The sequence below is a fragment of the Mustela nigripes genome, chromosome 2 (genome assembly GCF_022355385.1).
Source record: "Mustela nigripes isolate SB6536 chromosome 2, MUSNIG.SB6536, whole genome shotgun sequence".
Taxonomy (NCBI): Eukaryota; Metazoa; Chordata; class Mammalia; order Carnivora; family Mustelidae; genus Mustela; species Mustela nigripes.
In genome coordinates this window covers 193,824,321-193,845,989 of record NC_081558.1, presented here as the reverse complement: position 1 = coordinate 193,845,989, position 21,669 = coordinate 193,824,321, and the positions used below count along the sequence as shown (strand labels likewise).

Here is a 21,669-nt window from a genome sequence, read left to right as displayed (position 1 = left end):
ACAGGCTGGGCCCCTATGTCACCCTGTGGCAGAGTCACCCCCTTGCAAGAACCCCTGGATTGAACAAGGACACACTGTCTCCACAGACTCCATGAAACTGTAATACCCTGCCAGACCCAGCTGAGTTCTTCTGAGTTGCGAGGATTGGAATCTTGATCTCTTAGTTAGTACCTCTGGAGATACCCTCCATGTCAGAATGACAGTCATCTGCCTGCCCACCATGGCTACACAAAGGAGGAAGGGTGCCTCAGAGAAAGGAGATCCTGGGAACTTTATAGGCAGGACCAGAATCCCTGCAGCAGAGGGAAACTTCAGATGAGGAGAATGGGCCTTGCATGGGAAGAAGGCCATAACACTTGGCCCTGACTTCTTTTGTGCACAGAGAGGGACATGACCTAGGCCTGCTTTGACCCCCAATTTGCTGTAGGGCAGGTGGGCTGGGAGGGCAGAGCTCCAGGCTGGGATCAGCCCTTCCTACCAGCCCCAGTTCTTGTGAGATTAACGTCACTTTCTAATTCACAGCAAAGTGATGGACAACTGTGTTCTAGGATCTGTCTGGCCTCCCCTCCCCAAGCCCAGCTGACCTACCCAATTTCCAGAGTTCTAATGGTTCTACTGGTCAGTTGTTGCCACAGGATGCTGGTATTCGGGGGCAGAGCTGTGAAGCCCTATGTAGCCATGGAGAGCCCACTGTTGGCTGCCTCATCCACTTACCAGCTGGTCCTGGAGAAGCTGTGGGGTGCACTGCTGGCAATTTCTGGTAGCTAGAGACACACCCCAAGTCTCCCTGTGGTGCTCTGGGTGATACTGGTAGGTACAGTATTGCTGCTTTTCCTAAGGAAGGAAAAGCATTCTAAGAAGGGCAATGGAACTGAGCAAAAGGTGTTTGACCACCATAAAGTCTGTGTAGGAGGCAGTGAGAATATTGGCTCAACCACACAAGCCAAGAATGCCCTCAGGCCATACACAGTGGTGATCAGTTCTCCCACATTACAAACCTTGTGCTTGTCAGCAATGGATAGAAACCTGATCAGGTTAAAATGGGATGCTGCTAACTTTCTTAAAAAGCAGCACAGAAGAGCCAGCCTTATGATCTTCCCCAAGTCACTGGTGAAAAGCCCATTGGGAGAGAATCAGAGAAGGATGGAGAACAAATTGTGAAGAAAAGAATGAGTGATTTCATCGAAAACACTGATTTTATAGAATAACTAGAATGGTTCATGCAAGAAATTTCAAGATGTGGACAGAGCACTGCAGGAAAAGGAGGGTAAAGAAATGCTGGAACCCTTGAAGGCATGCACAGGGCACATCCTAAAAGATCAAGCCAGCCAATCACTGTCCCCCAGGGAAGGACACGAGCTGCAGGTTGTCCCCTCATCTGACCTCTGCACAGATCACACTGGTGACACAACCTGGGGAGTCCCACAAAAGTGTGGAGCAGGAAATTGCAATCACCCACCTTCCAGGTAGCCCCTGATCTGAAGGGTGTCACCGATGTTGCTGGCTTCCATGTGTTCCCTCCAAGTCCCCAAAGGGAACGTCAAGACAGACTCAGACAACTGAGGGCAGAAAGGGGAGAGATTACTGTGGTAACAAGTCAAATACAGTCTCCAAACCCACAAACCATCTCTGCAACAGGAAAATTCAGGGCTTGACAGTGAGATTCAGCAGCCAAAGCTGAAATTTCAGGAAACCCAAGAACAGGATCAACACATTCTGTATCTTCACAGAAAACACTTTCACAGGCAAGCTCAGCTCTAGCAAATGACACAGAAATTGACCAGCGTTTATAGAGACAAGAACTTCACCTACCAATTTTGGAGCTTCTCGTAGATGGCCCAAGAGATAACCCATGGTATGGAGATAAACAGTTCCCACTATCATAAGGCTGTCCTCTTCCATCACGACAGAGCCGCAAAGGCTGGGTGGCAGCTGTTTCCAACGAGAGAATGTTCCAGGAGCTGGGGAGAGAAAATGATCAACAGCCACACCCCTGCTCACCAATTGCATGGACTTCTGTGAATAAGTCTGATTACTCTCTCTTTCTAGTGAAGCTACTATTTCTAAATTGTTCCCACAGTTACTTTTAGTAGTACACCATTATACCTCTTACTGCATATATAAATAAACATCGTTAATATTTTCAGGAATAGATAGAATCCCCCATCAGATGTGTTAGAAATATATGCTGTTGGCATGGGATTTTGTTTTGAATTAATGCCACTATGACTTAAGCATCCTCTAATGGTTGACATGGAGAGACACAAGACCATTATCTGTGCTCTAGGACTACTGTTACAAAGTCTGCAGGAGTAACTCAATATTTGTGTTTAAAAAAATGTAGTTTTAAAAACAGAAAAAAAAATCTTAAAACTACATCCTACTCAAACTACATAAAATTTTTGTTAGTGTGGTCCTCAACTGCTATTTGAGTCCTAAACTAAATTTTAGTCCTGAACTCATATTTTAGACCTAAATTCTTATTTTTGAACTAGATTCATATTTTAGTCCTAAATTCATAGGATTCATTTCCTATGTTTTTACATAGGAAAACATAAGAATTTATTTCTTGTTCTCTACTTTTTTTGAGGGGGGATTATCTTTGTTGCTATGTTTAAGACAATGTTTGTTGTTTACCACTCATGAATTTTATGCAGTCAAAATAAAAAGTGTTCTCCTGACTGCAAATGGACCCTCTCGTGTGTACATGCACGTGCAAGGACCCCATGATGCAGAATCTAGACTACTGTACTTTTGTGAGTACTGGAAAATGTAAAAATAGAGGTGAAAGTTGTAAAATATTGGCTCACATGGTCGGGGGTGCCTGGGTTGCTTGGTCCATTAAGCATCTGCTTTCAGGTCAGGTCATGATTTCGGGGTTCTGGGATCAAGACCCATGTTGGACTCCCTGCTCAGTGGGGGGTGTCTGATTTTTCTTCTCCCTCTGTTCCTCCCCTCTCTTGTGCCCACTCTCTCTTTCTCTCTCTCCTGCTACACTCTCTCTCAAATTATTAAAATAAATTCTCAAAAAAATTTGTGATTAAAAACAAAATTGCTTACACATACATAAATACCTGAAAAGAAAAAAAAATGTGTACATGCAATTCGAGAAGAAAGGAAAGACTCCATGATCTTCTTCACAGGGAAGAGTGCCCTGATTTACTAGCAAAGATCCCAGCCAAGAGCACTTCTCCCACATGGTTCAGAGAGTGAAGAGGACAGGGGACAGTCCCCAGTCTCTAGCAAAAGGAGGTAGTATCCACTCCCGGGCCTGGAGGACATGGAATTGGCATCAGCTGAGGCCAATGGAAGGCTTATCTGGGAACAGAGAATAGTGGCCCCTTCCCCCATCCATGTCCTCCACTTGTCCCTGGAGAGCTGGAGCAGGGCAGCTACCCACAGAACCTGCGTGTGCAAGAAAAGGAGTCAGCCTCAGACACAGAGCATGCAGGAAAAAGGTCCAGAAGCAATCTGGAGAAGGACTCGCACATGTGACACTATTTGATCCAAAATGTGAGTGTTTACTCCTGCCTTTGTTCTCTTTCACATAGGTAGTGAGTATCTCTGCAGCATCGACGATATCTGTGGTGTTGTTCTGGTATGTGGGATGCAATGATGGGTCACTCACAACAAAGTGAGGCTTGTGGACCCTCAGATCTTATGTCCTCGTGATGGGCAAGGCCAAGGAATAAAGAACAAGGGGATTAGGGACAGCAATCTCTGCTCTGCAGAGAATTCCAACAGGGTGATGGCTAACAGGGGCCGTACCCAGAGGTAACATTCAGGCTGAGATGAAGATAACAGGAGGTAGCCTGGGAAAGCAGGGGGCTGAATGGTCCAGGAAGAGAGTACATGGGTATAAAGGTGGAAGGCTGTGCTTCAGAGGTAGGGATACACAGCAAAGATGACAGGGAAGTGGGTAGAGCCGGGCTGCTGCAGAAACCTCTTTGCGGTGTAGGATAGAGATACTAGGGGAAGTTGTGGGCCTGGAGACAGGGTGATGACTGGGCATGTGTGTGATTTGTGTACTACACAGATCTCTGTGACTGCAGGGACAGGGGAATCTGGGGTGGATGAGGAAGGGCAGGATTCTGGGAGGAGCTCACAGGGTCTATATGGAGTACTGGGAGCTAGCACTGCTGTGGCCTCAGGGGAAAGCCTTAGGTTTGTCTATCTCCAGCAATGACTCTCTGAATTTCTGACCAAGGGGACCTCCTTGACTTGGCTTCCCAGATGTGACCCATGCCCATCCTAAGCAGTGAGGGGGCTGAGACTGGATAGGGCCCCATGGAAGAGCCTGCACACATAGAGCTGCACACACCAGGCAGTCCTCCTCCCTGGGCACCTCTGTAGGGCCAGGAGGGAAGTGGGCACTTGGTCCCGATTGGAGAACCCATCATCAGACTCCTAAAAATATTATACAGGCTTGATGGAGCAGGGCAGTTCAGTACACCCATGTACACTTATGTCCTCCATGAGGCTCTTCTGCACCAAACCAGCCTCTGATCTGTGACCTTGGCATAGACAAGTCCAATTTTATCATTAGGTTCAGTGGTGGTCTATTTGGGGCTGGCTTAATACTTGAATATTCTCTCCTTTCCACACTGCTGATGAAACATCCAATCTGAATCCTAAGGTCAGGATGAAAAAAACTTGGTAGATGAGAGTATTTTTAAGATTGGAGCTAACAGGAAGAACAAAAGATGGTGGACAAGTAGGGGACCCTCTTTCATCGGGTCCCTGCAACTCAGCTAGCTATCAAATTTTTCTGGGAACACCTATGAGGCAACCTGGGACAGTGAGGTCTCAGAATCCCCAGGGTCACAGATAAATAGTGGTGCGGGAGTGTGGCAGTTCCCAAGCATTGGAGAGGGGAAGCCAGCCACAATCAGTGAGCCCAGGAGTGGGCTTTCTCCTCGGAGTTGCCATAAACTAGGAAGATGGGCATAGTCGGGCAGCTACTCTAAGACAATGCCTTGCAAGTGACAGAACCACAAGTAGACCCTCTGCTTTCTCCCAGGAGGAATGGTGCAGGTGTGTGTCCCAGGATTCTGCAAAGTGTGGAGACTTTGGATGGGATCACATGCCTCAGATTCAAAGGTTTCATCACAAGCTTAGTTAACACGTAGAGCATAGACAGAAACCAGGGAGACAAAAGTGATTGACTACATTTCCCTAAGGGTACACAAAAGAGTAGGAGCCTCAATCTCTCAGCTCTGGCACTAGAGATCAGGGCACCACAATTTTTATTTCTGTCCTCTAGAGCGGCATGGAAAACCTTCAGGAAACAAAAGCCCCATAAAGCAACGAGGAGCCAAGCCTCCCTGGCAAGGACTGTGTGGTTCCACCAGGACAAACACATTTTAGAACCAGCCCAGCAAACCCCAATCACCAGAGGAACAGCAAGAATATCTAGCCAATACCAAGGGTACTGATTGTTCAGAACTGAAAAACTCCAGTGCTGAAGAAAACACTAAAGAGAATTCAAGGTTTTTTTTCTTGTTGTTGTTTTTTGTTTTGTTTTGTTTTGTTTTTTCCCAGGAACCCATAATTCATTAGGCTCAGTTTAAAATTTCCTTTTTTCTTTTTTTCCTTTTCAACTTATTTCTTGTTTTATTCCACTATTTGAAGACTTTAAATTTTCATTTTTACATTCATATACATATTCTTCATTTTTGCCTTCTTTTCATTTTCTACAATTTTATTTTTTTATAGAAGTTTTTCTTTCTCTAGAATTTTTAGATCTAGTGTCTTCTATAAAACAGAAGAAAATACACCCAGAATTTGGCGTGTCACTTTGTTCTGTCTACCTGCTGGATTACATTTTCTCTTTTTTTCCTTCTTTTTTTTTTTTGTTTGTTTGTTTTTTGTTTTGTTTGTTTGTTTGTTTGTTTTGGTTTTGGTTTTATTGGTTGGTTGGTTGGTTGGTTAGTTGGTTGGTTTTATCCATTTCTGGTTTCTGAAGTCCTCTGATTTGTCTAGTGTATATTTCATTGGGGTCTTGGTTGATTTTTTGCATTTTGTTCTGTCAGTCATTATTCTTCTCAGGACAAAAAGGTAAGCCAGAAAAACTCATCTTGAAAAATAGAACAATAGGCACTACTGACTGGAGGCACCTCATCAGTATGGATATTTATAAAATGTCAGAGCTAGAATTCAGAATATCAATTCTAAAAATAGAGCTGGGTTTGCAAAAATCAGAGAAGACACTAGAGAATCCCTTTCTGGAGAAATCAAAGGGATTTTGATTTAATCACGTTAAATCAAAAAGGCTATTCATGAGATGTGATTAAAAAAACTGAGGTTCTAGGGCACCTGGGTGGATCAGTTGGTTGAGCGACTGCCTTCAGTCCAGATCAGGAACATGGAGTCCCTGGATTGGGTCCTGCATCAGGCTCCCTGCTTAGCAGGGAGTCTGCTTCTCCCCCTGACCTTCCCTCTTCTCATGCTCTCTCTCTCATTCTATCTCAAGTAAATAAATAAATAAATAAAGTTATTAAAAATGGGGGCTCTAACTGCTGGATAATAGAGGCAGAAGAGAGAATCTGTGGCATAGAAGATAAAATTATGGAGAATAAAACTGAGTAAAAGAGAGATCAACAACTACTAGGTCACAAGGAGGGGATTTGAGAGATCAGTGACACCATAAACTGAAATGATATTATATTAATTGGGGACCCTGGGGAAGAGGAAAGAGTAAAGCAGAAGGTAGATTTGAAAAAATTGTAGCTGAGAAATTCCCTAATCTGGGGAAAGAAATAGGCATTCAAGTGCAGGAGGCACAGAACACCCTATCAAAATTAAGAAAAATACATTAATATTCCAACATATAATAGTGAAGCTTGCAAATCTCAGAGAAAAGAGAAAATCCTGAGAGCAGTTCAGGACAAGAGATCCTTAACCTACCTTACAGAGGTAGAAACAGAAGGCTGGCATCAGACCTAGCCACAGAAACCTGGCATTCCAGAAAGGATGGGCATGATAACTCAAAGAGTGTTCAATGAGAACAATACGCAGCCAAGAATACTTTATCCACCAAGGCTGTCATTGAGAATAGAAGGAGAGATAGAGAACTTCCAGGACAAACAGAAACTAAAAGAATTTGTGATCACCAAACCAACCCTGCAAGAAATAGTGAAAGACCTCCTTCAAGCCAAGAGAAAGCCCCAAAGTAAAATAGGTCAGAAAGGAACAGAGACAATATAGAGAAACAGAGACCTTAGAGGAAATACAAAAGCACTACATTCATATCTTTCAGTAGTTACTCTGAATGTCAAGGGGATAAAGGTTCCAATCAAAAGACACAGGGTATCAGATTGGAGAAAAAAGCAAGACCCATCGATATGCCAACTGCAAGAGACTCATTTTAGATCCAAAGCACCTCCAGAGTGAATGTGAGGGGATGGAAAACGATTTAGCATGCTAATGCACATTGAAAGAAAGCTGGGGTAGCAATCCTCATATCAGACAATTAGATTTTCAACCGAAGACTGCAATAAGAGATAAGGAAGGACATATCATACCTTGATCTGAAGACCAGACAAAGACCCCACCAAACAGGAGAATTACAGATTTATAACCATAAGGAACATTGATGCAAAAATTCTTACCAAAACACTAGCCAGTAGGATCCAACAGTACATGAGAAGGATATTCACCATGACTAAGTGGGATTTAGTACTGGACTGCATGTATGATTCAACATCTACAAAACAAGAAGTGTAAAACAATCCATAAATAAAGGAAAGGACAAGCCTCATATGATCCTGTCAATAGATACAGAAAAAGAATCTGGCAAAATATAGCATTCTTTTATTTAAAACTCTTCATAGTGTAGGGATAAAGGGACCATACCTGAATATCAGAAAAGCCATATACAAAAAGCCCACAGAGAATACCATTCTCAAGGGGGAATAAGTGATAGCTTCTCCCCTAAGGTAATGAACACGGCAGGGATGTCCACTCTCACCACTACAGTTCAACATAGTACTAGAAGTCCTCAGCTCAGCAATCAGGCAACAAAAAGAAATAAAAGGCATCTTAATTCGCAAAGAAGAAGTCAAACTCTCACTCTTCACAGATGACATAATACTGCATGAGTCACCCAAAAGACTCCACCCCAGAACTCATACAGGAATTCAGCAAAGTGGCAGGATAGAAAATCAATGCACAGAAGTCAGTTACACTTCTATACACTAACAATGAGACAGAAGAAAAAGTAATTAAGGAATTGCTCCCATTTACAATTGCACTAAAAACTAAATAAGATACCTAGAAATAATCCTAACCAAAGAGGCAAAGGATCTGTACTCAGTAAGACTGATGAATCACAGGCCTGTACCCCTGAAATTAATAATACATTATATGTTAATTTAAAATGATCTGCACTCAGAAAACTATAGAACACTCATGAAAGAAACTGAGGAAGACACAATGAAATAGAAAAACATTTCATGCTTATGGATTGGAATAACAAATATTGTTAAAATGTGTATGCTAGGGCACCCGTGTGGCTCAGCTGGTTAAGCATCTGCCTTTAGCTCAGGACATGATCCCAGGATCCTGGGATCGAGCCCTGTATCAGGCTCCCTGCTTGGTGGGGAGTCTGCTTCTCCATTTCCCATTCCCCCTGCTTGTGTTCCCTCTCTCTCACTCTGTCTCTCTCTGTCAAATAAGTAAACAAATAATTTTTAAAAAATTAAAATTAAAATTAAATGAAAAAATAAAATGTTTGTGCTACCCAGAGCAATCTATATGGTCAATGCAGTCCCTACCATAATACCTTCAGTTTTTACCAAAGAGCTGAAACAAATAATCCTTAAATTTGTATGGAACCAGAAAAGACCCTAAATAGCCAAGCTAACATTGACAAAGGAAACTGAAGCTAGTGGCATCAGAATTCCAGACTTCAAGCTCCATTACAAAGCTGTAATTATCAGTACATTATGGTTCTGTCAAAAAAAAAAAAAACAAAAACAAAAGCAAAACCAAAAACAGACATATGGTTAAACGGAACAGAATAAAGAACTCAGAAATTGATCTTCAACTCTGTGGTTGCCTAATCTTTGACAAAGCAGGAAAGACTATCCAATGGAGAAAAGACAGTCTCTTCAACAAATGGTGTTGGGAAAACTGGACAGCCACATGCAGAAGACTGAAACCAGACCATTTTCTTACACCATACCCATACAGAAGAATAGACTCAAAATGGATGAAAGACCTAAATATGAGACACGGGTACAACAAAATCCTAGGAAAGAACACAGGAAACAACTTCTTGTTAAACATGACTCCAAAGGCAAAGGAAACAAATAAAAAATGAACTATTGGGAGTACATCAAGATAAAAAAGCTTTTGCACAGCAAAGGAAAGAGTCAACAAAGCCAAAGTATTTCCAACAGAATGGGAAAGATATTTGCAAATGACATCAGATAAAGGACTGGTATCCAACATCTCTAAAGAACTTACCAAATTCAACACCAAAAGAATAAATAATCCAATGAAGAAACGGGAAGAAGACAGAAGGAGACATTTCTCCAAAGACATACAAATGGCCAACAGACACATGAAAAAATCCTCAACATCACTTGACATCAGAGAAATACAAATCAAAACCACAATGAGATACCTACCTCGTGCCAGTCAGAATGGCTAAAATTAACAAGTCATGAAATGACAGGTGCTGGCCAGGACATAGAGAAAGAGGAATCCTCTTACACTATTGGTGGGAATGTAAGTTGGTGCAGCCACTCTGGAAAAACAGTATGGAAGCTACTCAAAAAGTTGAAACTTGAGCTACCCTATGACCCAGAAATTGCACTACTAGGGATTTACCCCAAAGATACAAATGGAGTTATTCAAAGGGGCACCTTCACCCCTTTGCTGTGCAATGTTGATAGCAACAATGTCTAACTTTCATGGAGAAAAATCTAAATTTTGGTTTTATAATCCTTTAATCCCTCTGTTTCCCAGCACAGAATGCTTATTGCTACCAAGAGTCTGAGAGAAACAAGTGAGCTTCTGAATTTCTTTTGCAAACTGGCTCTGTACAGATACTAAAGAAATGCTTTTGAAGATAGTATTATTGGAAGAGAAAAGTTTAAAAAGTTGTAGAATATTAGTATGTATTAATAGTAGCACAGCTTGCCAGAAGTCAGGAAACAACCTCTCCCTTCTTCTTGGCAGTGGTCTGACACTAGTAGAATACTGTCTCCAGTCTTTGCAGTTTAAAATAAATGTGAAGAAATTTTAGAAGGGCTAGAAGAGAGCAAAAATGTAAAATATAATGAGAAAAAAATATAGGCCTGTTATTTGGAGAACAAAAAAAGACACCAAGACCATTTAATCTAGAAAAGCAAAGCCTTTGGGGAGACTTAATGAGAAGTGTCATAGTAAATAAAAAATCAACAAAATTATTCTTCATCTTGACCAAGGAAACAATGAGAGAAAAATGCTAAAATTAGAATGAGAGCAACAAAGCTTGGTTAAGCATAAAGAAGAAACTCTTGGCCTTGACATTGAAACTTTGAAAGTATACTGCCAAAAAAGAGTTGTGAAATTTCTTGGAAACATAAATAACAATCTGCACTAATTGATGAAGGCATTTCTCTGCTTCAAGAAAAAAAAAATCAGATAACTTCAAGAAGTCCCAGTTGTAGGGCATATTTATAAGAATTTAGCTACCTATAAATTAAAGTCAGATAAAAATTCCCTAGCCCAAAGCATTTTTTTTAATAAACAATATTTAACTCTCTGACACCTCCAAGCTTATTCGATTAGATTTAAGCAGTCTGAGATTTGCACTAATTTTTTTAAAATTATTTTTATAATGTATCTTTGTCTCTGTTTCTTGCACCAGGGCCTCTAGGACCCTTTAGGGCCCTGTGGTTATTAAAAAGATAAGGACAGTCTGGTTTATATAAAGTATATGAGACATCCAAGTTGACTTTTTGATCAAGGCTTCTATAAAAACGGTAACCAATAAAGCTATCTCCAATTTCTATAATTCACGGTCCCTTCTCAAATTAATTTTCTTCACCTCATTAATAACAGCCTACCCTCTGTGTTTTTCTAAGGCCTGACTGAGCAAAATATGGAGCAGAATAAAAGAGATGAAGATAAGAAGAAAGCAAGAACAATATCAGGAAGTATAAAAGAAGCAGCAGCAGCTTGAACTTTACCTTGATGGGGTAGGGAGACATTAAAGATTTTAAGTAGAAGATTTTAAATTTAAAGATTAAATTTAAAGATTTTAAGTAGAAAATATTTTATTGAAATCATTCTGAAAGGGTGGAAAGTGGGGTAAAGTAAGGTGAGACTAGATGTGAGCTACGATTACGGCTTAAATATGACATCCAAGATGGAGCACGTCAAGGGATTCCAGAAGTGTTTAAGGGGCATAGTATTGGCTGGACAAAAGAATTTGTGAATGAGAGCAAAACCGAGGTCATTCCTGTTATCTGATATTTAAAGGAAAGAAAAAAAAAAAAAGAAAAGCCCTGGGCAGACAGCGGTGCTTCTTTTCCCGGTCACTCCAGCCCACAAGTTCTAAGGGTCCATATGAGAAGATTCCCGGAAGTTCTATGAACTCCTCAAATTCTTTCTCCTTCAGGATCATAGGTATTTAGTTGCACAAATAATTGGATTGCCTTTAACACATTTCTGCAGCTCTCTTGTGAGATATCGTTGTTTAATCCTCAAAATAGCCCCATAAATTATTTCACAAATGAAGCACCAGAGATACCAACCATAGAGTTAATAAGTGAACACACAAGCCTAGAATTCAAATGCCCTGACTTGCTTCATAGCACTTTGGGTTTCTGGAAAATCCTGTTCCCAAAACTCAGGTGATTTTTTTTTTCCTCCCTAAAATGCATCATTTTCAAGTGCAAATCAAAACTCCAACAATCCTAAATCTTACATAAATAGTAAATCCACTCATTATATGAGTTTCAGGTTTATTCCACAACTCTAAGCTAAGCCATTCTGGTGTTTTCTGCATTAGCACTCCACTGGCAAATGTCTAAAGAGTCATAGTATAGAGTTTTAATTGAATCTGCTTAACACTCTCCTGGAGATTTAAGGTAATGTTTCTAAGAGGAAAGGAAAGTAATCCAACAGAGGAGCTTAAAGTCAGCTTGTAAAATTTGAAGAGAAAGAGGTAGAACAATCATATAGCACTTGCATTTATGGCAACAATGGTACAAACCCTAGCAAAGAAATACTTCATTTGAGGTTTGTTCTCAGAGAAACGTTCTCAAAGATGGACAATGGGAGATCAAGAGGAGCCATTTACTCATTCACTGAAAGCCATCTACAATCATGAAATGAATCTCCAGAAATATTATTTAATCTCATGAATTCAAGGCTAGTGAGGTTGTTTAAGGGGAAGAAAAGAAATCATAATTTTTTTTAAACTGGATGAACTCTATTTCAATTGGCCAGGGTAGTAGGATATAAGTTTCTCTCTTAGAACCATTCTTTTGTTTACAACACTGTAGTGCTTATTTATAAAAGACAATGTCAAATGGGGAAAGAGAATTTAAGAGTTTAAATGAAGAAAAAAGTAAATATTCAGCAGAATGAACTTATTTTATTTTATTTTTTCAGTGTTCCAAGAGTCATTGTTTACACCACATCCAGTGCTCCATGCAGTACGTGCCCTCCTTAATACCCACCACCAGGCTCACCAACCCCCCATCCACCTCCCCTCCAAGAACCCTGTTTGTTTCTTGGAGTCCACAGTCTCTCATGGTTCGACTCCCCTTCTGATTTCCCCCAATTCACTTTTCCTTTCCTTCTTCTAATGTCCTCTGTGTTATTCCCTATGCTTCACAAGTAAGTGAAATAATATGATAAATTGACTGTCTCTCTTTGACTTATATCACTCAGCAGAATAAATTTTAAAAAAGGTCTTCTATTTTCTCTTGGCAGACAAGGAGGACTGAGATTTTCTTATGCCTTTGAATATTATTTTTTTCTATTCCATTTACTTTCTTTTCTTTTTGAGGTCTACCAACTATATGTATGATAAATTTTTAAAAAATCAATATTATATAATGTAAATTATAAATAATTATTGTTAGTTAACATATATCCTTTGTATTCCCTAATAGTCTATTTCCTATAATCATTTCTGTGTCCTCGTTCTATCCCATCTCTGAGATTGTATGTTCACCATCAAAGTTTCAGCCATGTATACTTTCATTTTTAGTTGCTTCTATTTGTGGCTTTCATCCCTACAATGTACTTTCATCTTTGGACATATTATACGTACAATAAAAAGCACCAATGTTCCACACACAGTTAGATGAAGATCATGGATTATACTCAGCCATTCAGACATAACTATCATCTAACTGAAGATGCAGAACAACTCTGTCTGCCCCCGTGAATCCTTTGTGCCCCATGTCGGGATGCTGAGAGATGATTCTCCTATGAGTCTTAGAATCTTTTATCTAGCTGGGAGGTTTTACCTGGTCTTAAATATTTCTGAGATTTTAACAAAACATCCAACAGTCACATCTCTAATTTTTACCCTGAAGCCACTTCTTCATCTGAGAACCATTTCCAATCTGGACAAGCTGGAGATTGATTTTATTTTCCATTTGGGCAAGTTCTGGGCCTTATTTCCTCTCAGTTCCATTTGCAAACTGGATAATCCTCACTTTATTTCCAGTCTTCCCATACTTAATTGTGTCTAGCTAAAAGAAGCCAAGTGATACATTAAAAATCTTGCCTGGTAATGCTTTTAGCTAGAATCATAAACTTATTAGGCATATCCCCCATTTTCCAATTCATTTCAATAAAGAATTTTGCCAATATTTTAACCTCAACAATAAGTTCACTCTTTTTACATCTTTGCCAGTTTTTCAGCCACTGATTTCTGGCCAGTAGCAAAACCAACAATACGTATTTTAGGCCTTCTTATAGCAGTACCCCACTTCTAGTATCAATTTATATATCAGCTATCTATACCACATATTCAACAATTCTATTACTTAGTACCCCAAAACCAAAACTATTCTATTTGTGTATTACACTGTGAACCAGCAATTTGAGATGAACTCAGCTCAGTGTTTTTTCTGCTGGTCTTCCCTGATACCATTTATGTGCCTGGACTGACCAGTGCTAGGTCTCCAAGATGATCTTACTCATATGATTCTTGGGTTCAGTGGTTGGTGCTGGCCACCTGCTGCATCTCTCCTTCATCTCAACCTCCTGGAGGACAAACCAGTCATCAGAAGTCTCACAACATCAGTTTGCCACACTCCATTAATTAAGAAAAGTAAGTCATAAGACTAACCCAGATTCAAGAGGTAGAAAATAACTCCAATTTTTGATGGGAGGAAGAATAATGTCATATTGCAAAAAGGATATTCACAAAATGACAGAAGGGATTATTGCAGTCAACCTTTGCAAACAATCTGCTACTTCCCACAAATGTTCACATGTTGTATCTTTGTTATCATTCAGTTCAAAAGTATTTTCAAATTTCCTTTTTGACCTCTTTTTTTACTATGCTATCTTTAGAATAAATATTGCTAAATTTAAAAGTATGTGGGGATTTTCTGGTTATCTCATTTTATGGATTTCTGATTAAATTTCTCCATGATTAAAAACATATGTGCTATAATTCTGATTCTTTGAAATTTACAGATCTTCATTATATGACTTGCAAATATTGGTGAATACTCAAGGTACACATGAATATATATTCTATACTTACTGGGTCTAATATTCTATATACATCAGTTAGGTCAAAGTAGTTGGAATTTTTAGTGATACCTAAATCTTTACTTACTGATACTTTGTCTACAAGTTCTGTCAATTATTCAGAGTATTAGGATTCTCCAGAGAAACAGAACTGTGTGCGAGTTTTTGTGTGTGTATGATTATGGAGGCTGAGAAGTTCCATGATATGCATCTGCAAGAGACCCAGGAAAGCCTGTGGTCCCTTCCAATCCGAGTCTGAAGGCCTTGAGAACTGGGAGTTCTGATGGCTAAGTCCCAATTCAAGTTAAGAAAACCAAGGTCTCAGCTCAAGAAGTTAGGCAGAGGGACACCTGGGTGGCTCAGTCATTAATCATCTTCCTTTGTCTCAGGTCTTGATCCTGGGTTCTGGGATCCAGCCTTGCATCAGGCTCTCTGCTCAGCAGGAAGCCTGCTTCTCCCACTTCCTCTGCTTGTGTTCCTTCTCTTGCTGTCTATCAACTAAATAAAATCTTTGAAGAAGAAGAAGAGGAGGAGGAGGAGAAGAAGAAGTAGTAGTAGTAGTAGTAGTAGTGGTGGTATAGTAGTAGTATACTAGTAGTTAGGCAGAGAGAAAGAAGTTGCCTTCCCCCACCATTTTATTCACACACTTGATGGATTGGATGACACCTGCCATATTGAGGAATGACAATCTGCTTTACCCAGTCCACTGGGTAATGCTAATTTCTTCCAGAAACATTCTCACAAACACAGCCAGAAGGGTTTAATCAGATATCTGAGCACTTCAGAATTTTGATTAGGGTATTATCTTAATCATTCTTTACCAGGTCTGTCTTCCCCTTGGTCTGGGGACATGTCTTTGTGGTATGTGTTAAGAAGTCAATGTACCCTGAAATAAGTCAAGCAAAGAGAGTCAATTAGCATAAGGAGGAGCATAAGGAATAACAATTACCATTACTTATGGAGCATAAGGAATAACACTGAGGACATTGGGAGATGGAGAGGAGAAGTGAGTTGGGGAAATTGGAGAGGGAGACAAACCATGAGAGACTATGGACTCTGAGAAACAAACAGGGTTTTGGAGGGGAGGAATTGGGGGGTTAGGGGAGACTGGTGGTGGGTATTAAGGAGTGCATGTATTGCATGGAGCACCACATGAAGTGCATAAACAATGAATTTTGGAACACACACACACAAAGAAATTAATTTAATTTAATTTTAAAAAAAGAAGTCAATGTATCTTAATCTGCAGGTCCTCTAGGCCATTATCTGACAGTATTCCACCCTTACTTCACTTTTTTTCCCACCATATTCCCTTAACTAGGAGTTAGGATTCAGATATTAGAAACTATTTCTCATCACATTTCCCTCTGTTCTTTGGATCTTTGTTCAATTCTCTGGTTGCCCATCTATCTCTCTGCATCACATCCATCTCTCTGCATCACAGCACTTTAATCAAATAATGGTTGCATTGTCCCTTCTAGATAATAACATTCACTTTACTATTTCCTGCTAAAATTCAGAGAAGGAAGGTTGACACTAAGCACTATCTCTCTCATTTCAGCCATATTCCACACTATTTGGCAGTTTGGGGATTAGGAATTCAGCAACTTCCTTTTCCACCAAAAATGAAGAGGAACCTCACCCCTTCTCCAACCCTTCCCACATATAGGTTTTGTATTATATGACAGTTTCTGAGCAAATGAAGTGGAGACAAAAATTCTTCTATTTACAATTTTTAAGTAGAAATTTGTTCTCCAAAGTGACCTATAATATTTAACTTGCAACTCAAAGCCAAGGATCTGACACAATTAGGTTGCACTATCAGAATATATACGCTTTTAAACTTCTCAACTAGACAATTTAATCTGGAAAATTCTCTGAGCCTAATGTATTATCTAGCATTACTCTGCAGCTTTCTAAAAATTGGGTCTCAATGTTGCTAAATACAATGGAGAACTGGGAATCCATTTCCTTCCAGAAATTATTCACAAGAGGAAACAAGGATTAGGTTGTTTTAGCAGCTCCATGCCTCCACTGACCCTGCATTCAGGATTCATTAAACCCATAGAGTAAGTTTCCAATTAGAAGAGTGCAGCTCAAAGCAATCAATTGTTTTGTAATCAGACATTCTAAGTCCATGTCCAAATTTAGCATTCCATAGAGTTATATGTACCCCATGAAACATTTTGAAAAATCACAATAATCTAATTAATCTGAGTAGTTTTTCTACATACACAGTCAGTAATATATTCCATTCCCAAACTGAGAAATCATTTTCATAACATTTACTAATACACACTAAGCATCTTCCATGTGAGGGAAGGGGGAACCAGGGTGAAAATAATATAGCTCCAACTCCATATTTCGAATCTAGCATTAGGTAAATAACTATGTTATCCCCTCAATTGAGCAGGCAAAGAAGAACCCCAAGAATTTCCAGTCTGTAATGAAGCAGCTGTAACTAAATATTTTTAGGTTTAGAGGGTCTTTCTTATTGTAAAAAAACAGAAGTCTCTAAAACAGTCTAAGGATCCACTTTCAAATTTAGCTTTGGTCAGTAGAGGCTAACTAACTCTCAGTGAGTTCACCTCATTTAGAGTAAGGAGGTGATGAAGAAATCATTAAATCTCTATTTCTAGGAAGTCATGTGCCCACCATTTTCATTCCAGCAGTTATGGCCAGATGGATGGCAGTTAAGGAAACAAAACATGCTTCTCAGCAAAAAATGCAGTTGGGGCAGAGAGGATAGGTACCAAGAGTCTATACAATGGTTACATAAACACTGATCTCTAAACATCTGCTCTTTCTAACCTTGGAAAGGTCTAGCATCTTTGTAACTCAAAAGGAAACAAGAAGAACAACATAACACTTAAGAGCATACTACTCTGCATTAACCAGTTACATCCATTCAAGACTAATTTCCACACCCAGACAAATAAACATACATATTAAAGAGAAAATTCCACAGTTCTCACATCAAGAATTTATGGTCCCACATGGGCCATTCAATTATTGGCTTAAGGGAGGCTCCTTTGAAAATTAATTTTCCTTTGAAAAAGCCCTGAAAATTGGTTTTAACTACTGACTTCCCAAGTTCTCCACTTCATATCAAATAATATCAGGTACTTACACACAAGATGTGGCTACAGCTTCTAAGAGAGAAATGTAACAATTTTTAGTAGGCTCACTTTCATCTCATTCTGCCACCTGCTCATGATACCCAGGGAGGAATAAGAACCTGTCCTACACTTATCTGGTAACTGCCCAAGTTCTCAGATACCCATAAGCTTCTGCACCAGAGAAGCATCCTTCTTCTGTCTGTTAAAAATATGTCATCGATCTTGTGTATGTTTTGTGCCAAGCTAAAAACACTTGGCAGCACAACCTTCAGGACCCAAGACTTTTAAAGATATCTACAAAGCCACTTTTTTCTTTCTAATTCTTAACTACTCAAATTTCCAATTTGAATTAGGCTATGGACCCAAAGGAGTGGTCAGTCCAGGTTGCAGTTGCTACTGGGTCATTTGAAACATGCGTCCTTCACCCTCCACCTTCCTAGGAGCAACTTTCATACCCCAGAGATTCATATCGTATATCAAGTCAGGTTCACAGTGGAATAACTTCATCAAAGGGTTGCTCTCAATGAAGGAAAGAAAAGCTCTTCTTCGTAATTGTCCATCAGATCTATCATGGCACTTTTCCCATAAGTATCTCAGTACCTGGTTTGTTTTCAGAAAATCCTGTCCTAATACAATCTGTGTCAATTTCTAGCTTAGAATGAAGAAATTGGGTGGGTACACATTGTAATATTGGACCAACTCTTCCAGTTATACATACTTCCCTTTGCTTATTATGTATTTGCCAAATACAGAGAAAAGTGTTTCCCCTTTTAGTTGAAATGACAGAGTCTCAGAACACTTATTATACTGGAAACATAATGCACAGCAACAGAAATATGTCCAGCTTGTGGGGGCCTCCACCAGCCTACTATTTCTTACAAACCACCATAATCATAAGTAAGTCTGACATCCAGATCTCAGAGTATAACCAAGAAAATGAGGTTCAAAGGTTAATGCTTTCAAAGGGAAGTAACATGGACTTCTATTCTCAGTGATCCCTAAAAAATACATCATTGTCTTTAAGCACAACTGGGATCCTAACACCAAACTGCCCTGAACACTGCCTCATTTATCATACTGAGAGCTTCTTGTGTAATTATTCTTCCAGCTGGAAGCTTGGACAGAGAACGGATATGTCCATTACTGGCATAGTGTTAGATAACAAAAAGTAACATTTTTGCAACTTTAGTTGAGATGGCAAAGAGTCAGTGTAAGCAAAGGTTTAAGATTACTGAAAAAGAAAGCTCTCTCCCTTGTACTCTCACTGTGTGTGTGTGTGTGTGTGTGTGTGTGATCTTTATCTTAGATTATTCAGACTGTTATAACTGAATACCAAAGACTGGGTGGCTTTTAAACAAAAATTTATTTTAGCTCTGGAAGTTGGGAAGTCCAAGATCAAGGTGCTGACAGATTCAGTTTCTGGTGAGAGCCCATCTCCTATTTCATAGACAGTTGTCTTCTCCCTGTGTCCTTACATAGCAGAAGAGGAGAGGGGGATTCTCTGGGGCTTTCTTTTATAAAGACACTAATCCCCTAATTAGCTCCCAAAGGCCCCATCTCCAAATACAATCAATTGGGAATTAGGTTTCAACATATGTATTTTGTGTGGAAGGAGGGTGGCACACAAACATTCAGTCTCTAGCAATATTTTATATATTTTTAAATTACACAGGTAAATTATGACAGCACATTAAAGTACTGAAACTTTTCAGATAAGATCAGAATTCCTTTTAGCTGACACTTTGCCCTAGCCTCTTCTTACCTCTCCCCCAAAATAACCTATTCCTACAGCTTCCATTCTCATCTTCTTGTAACCCTACCACCTCAATATTATGAAGAAACACAGTCCAACTTACCAGAGGATGAGTGATCAGGTGGAGAACGGAAGAGAATGAGCCAACATCCAGCATCAACTGCCCCATATCTGAGTGAGAATGACTTGGATCCTCCAGCCACACAGAAACCTTCAAATAATTATAGCTTGAACAATCCCACATGAAACCAGGATAAGGTTCCTCCAGGTTACCAACCTACAGAAAATGACAAATAATAGACCTCTGCTTAAAACTGTGATGTTTCATATTATAGAGCAACAGACAACTGAAACAGAACCTTTGTCCATTTTTCTACTAGGTTAGTTATTTCTCTTTTTCAACTTGTTTTTGATCTTATATTCTGAAACCTATTCCTTTTTTTTTTTTTTAAGATTTTATTTACTTATTTGACAGAGAGAGATCACAAGTAGGCAGAGAGGCAGACAGAGAGGAGGAAGCAGGCTCCCCACTGAGCCGACAGCCCAATGCGGGGCTCGATCCCAGGACCCTGGGATCATGACCTGAGCCAAAGCCACAGGTTTTAACCCACTGAGCCACCCAGGCACTCCAAAACCTATTCCTTCTTAATGAATGATAGGTCTCACAGATATTTTCCTCTAGTCTACCAGTTGTTGTATCAATCAAAGTTGAGTAAGAAAAAAAGAATCAGTAGAAGATATATTTTAACAGAGTTATTGTAAGGAACTAGCTTATGCAATTGTAGGGGTTGGCTTGATAAGCCTAAAATCCATACAGCAAAGTCTCTCCAAATTAACTGAAGCTGCAATCCATGGGGTAGAATTCCCTCTCCTTCAAGGAAATCTCACTTCTGTCTTAAGGCCTTCAAGGAATTAAATCAGGGCCACTCACATAATCTAAAATAATCACCTTTACTTAAAGTCAGCTAGTTATGGACTTTAATAACATCTTCAAAACACCTTCATGGCAGAACCTAGATTCATGGCTGATTGAAAAATTGGGATCACAACCTACTACCTAAGGGGACATTTAAAATTGATCACTACTTTTGTCTTAAAACTTATTTGGTGTCCTAAAAGAAAACCTTGTGCATTGCTGGTAGGAATGCAAACTGGTGCAGCCACTGTGGAAAATAGTATGGATATTCTTCAAAAAGTTAAAAATAGAACTACCCTACAATCCAGTAATCTCACCACTGGGCATTTTCTCCAAAAATACAAAAACACTAATTCAAAAAGAGATACGTACCCCATTATTACAGTATTATTTACAATGGATAAATTATGAATGCAATCCAAGTGTCCATCAATAGATGAATGGATAAATAAGATGTCTCACTCACACACACATACACACACACACACACACAGAGGAATATTATTCGGCCATAAAAAACAAAATCTTGCATTTGCAACAACAGTTGTTGATCTGGAGGGCATAATTCTAAGTGAAGTAAGTAAAAAAAAAGACAAATACTTTATGACTTCACTCATATGTAGAATTTAAAATAGAAAGCAAACAAACAAAGAAAAAAAGAGGTAAACCAAAAAACAGACTCTTAACTATAGAGAGGAAACTGATGGTTACCATAGGCGAGGTGGGTAGAAGTATGGGTGAAATAGATGAAGGGGATTAGCAGTACATTTATCATGAGGAGCAGTTATCTATACTGGAATTTAAATAAATAAATACATAAATAGATACAAATAAGTAAAAATATATATGACATCTTTACTTAAAGTTAAGCTTTTAACTCTAATGTGATCAAATTTATCAATCTTCTCCTTTATGTCTTTTTGGTATAATTTTAAAAACCACCCCTTTTGTCCATATTTACAAACAAATTCTATTGACAGTCTTTGTGGGTTTGTTTGCTTTTTAAAAGTCTTTGTATTATTATTAAATACTTTATCTACCTGCATTTTTTTAATGACTGGCATATGGCAAGAAAACCAACTTTCCCCCCAAAATGGACAGCCAAATGTCCCAACATGAATTCTTGAAAAATTAAACTTTTAACCATTCATTTGAAATGCCATGCT

At 39.3% G+C, this 21,669-nt stretch overlaps 1 long non-coding RNA gene across 2 annotated transcripts in view; it reads right to left on the bottom strand.

The window, feature by feature from the left end:
- Positions 1 to 751: 751 nt before the first annotated feature.
- The window catches only part of LOC132012319 (uncharacterized), a 127,738-nt gene continuing 106,820 nt past the window's right edge, over positions 752 to 21,669 (bottom strand). For both annotated transcript variants that reach the window (XR_009402587.1, XR_009402586.1), the window contains 4 exons: positions 19,691 to 19,864; positions 1,813 to 1,961; positions 1,460 to 1,559; positions 752 to 834 (listed from right to left, as the gene is read on the bottom strand). This is a non-coding gene — a long non-coding RNA (uncharacterized LOC132012319). The remainder of the gene's footprint in view (positions 835 to 1,459; positions 1,560 to 1,812; positions 1,962 to 19,690; positions 19,865 to 21,669) is intronic.